Genomic DNA, 2,260 nt, shown 5'->3' on the forward strand with positions numbered 1-2,260 from the left:
TCACAAAGGGGCTCAGCTCGATCGATCTGTTGGCATAAGAGTCTAAGCTGGGCTATCAATGCATTGTTTATTAATAGTGCCTCCGACTTAAATTCTTTCACATGCGATGTTCCCTTCATTTTTTCCAACTGTGATGACATTTGGGCGATTTGCTCATCCTTGGTATTTATCATTTGTTCATTCGCCATTCGCAAATCCTCCAATGCCTTTGACAGTTCTTCTTTTTTCTGGATTGCATCCTGATCGATCCTTTTCCTTTCTGCTTGCAATTCCTGAGTCAGCTGATCATTTTCTTGCTGTTTTGCCAGCAATTGTTCTTCTGCCTGTATTGTCCTTTGCCTTGCCTCAACTAATTCTGCCTGCAGCGCAGAGATTTCTTGGTCCTTATTTTTTAATAGGAGGCTCACCTCCGATGCTTTGTCAATTGTTGCTGCTGAGTAAGCGCCTGCATACTGTGATAGCTTTGTTAAGTCATCGGAGGGATCCAATTCCTCCTTCCATACTACCTTACCTGTGACCGTTGGTTCGGGGAAGATAGAAGGTTGATCAATCCTTCGTCTCTTCCTTGACTGACTTACAACTGCCCTATGTTTTGGGCTGTAGAAAACATCCAATGTCGGAATGTCTTCTATCTGTAGAATAACCTGGTCGGAGGGGTATTTTGGGATAACTTCAACTTCCTTTGAACTTGGTGGGCCGCTGGTTCCACTTAGAATCGGAGGAGAGGTAACATCCTGCGTATCGTTTGTATTAGAATTATCCCCATCTTTTGAACATTCCAATCCACAGATGATGGAATGAAATTGTTGCCATTCTTGTAATAAACTGGGGTCTGTAGTAGTGTCCACATTGACATCAGTGGTTTGCTTCTGCTGCTCTTTCTCCTGCTCTAACCTCTGCTTCTCTTCTAATTCTTTTCTTTGTTTTTCTTCTTGCTCCCTTTTCTGCCTATCTGCCAGCTCTTTCTTTTGTTTCTCCTCTTCTTCTTTCTTCATCTATTCCTCTATCTCTTTCTGCTTTCTCTGTTCTTGATCCTTCTTCTGCCTCTCAGCTTGCTCTTTTCCTTGCTTTTCTGCCTGCAGCTCCTTTTGCCTTTCCTCCTGTTGTTTCTTTTGTTCCTTAGTTATAACAGGAGGTTGGCTCGTTTGTTGCCGATCAGGCTCGCTTGAAGAAGATGCTGGGGTTGTTGCCAATAAATCTAGAGGCAGAGTTTGCAACCTCTGCTCTCTAAGTTTATTGAACTCAGTTAAATTCTCATCTTTGTATTTCATCCTGGCAAGCTGTTTGGTTTGGCTTATTGTATCGGTACCTACGAACAGGTCATCAAACTCATCCTCTTGATGGTCAACTTTTGTTAATTTGGCCTGTTCTAGGGCAGTGTAGGCCCTTTGGTTTGGATCATAGAGTCTGCTTGGGATAGTGGCTAGGGATAAAGCTTGCATCTTTGTTGCCTCCTTTTCTGCATGCTTCAGATCATGCAGCGTATAAACACCAATCCTCAAGGGAAAAGGGGGCCAGCCCCTCTTCTTCTCTTTCTTCAGAGTTTGGGTTACACTCTCGGCCATAATTTGGTAGGAGATCTCTCGGGCTAACAGTTTGTCTGGAACATATAACGGAAGAACATGCGGCTTGGCCTGGCTCCCGAAAACCCTAATATAGGTAAAATTCTCCTCTCCAAACCAACTTGCTACAGCTGGTAAGTCGAAGGAAGCTTCATAGGAAATCCTTGGAATGGGTTTATCAAAAATGGAATAGTAAATGGGCACCATCAAACCATTACAGATTTGGTACATATGGTCTTTATAAGAAGACTTCCACAATTTTTGATAATATATATGGATGGGTGAAGGGTCCTGTGCAGTCCACCTCCACCCTAGAACAGGAAATTCAGAATTGAAACAAAGAACGTCCATGATATATGCACTATAGTAGAACGGGGGCATTTTCCTCTCTGTAACAACAGTCTTAAATCTAAAATCTCGAACAACCACTGCTAATTTATCTGAAAGAATAGTAGCCCAATCCATAATCCAACCATTTACTGCTGCCTCCATTAGAGGAACCATTTCAATGGTAAAATTGGCAGAATCATGCAAACCCCACAGTCTACACATCATAATCCCCGCATAACAATAAGGAGAAGCTAAAGAATCTACCGAGTACTTACCGGAGGATTCGTGCTTGTGTTTGTTGGGATTTTGCCTCCAATCCTTGATAGGTTCAGATTCGACCTCGTTCTCGCTTGCAAACTTCTCCAAAA

This window comes from Pinus tabuliformis, chromosome 5_2 (assembly GCF_031772625.1).
Source record: "Pinus tabuliformis cultivar Carrire ecotype Pingquan chromosome 5_2, CPIR1, whole genome shotgun sequence".
Taxonomy (NCBI): domain Eukaryota; kingdom Viridiplantae; phylum Streptophyta; class Pinopsida; order Pinales; family Pinaceae; genus Pinus; species Pinus tabuliformis.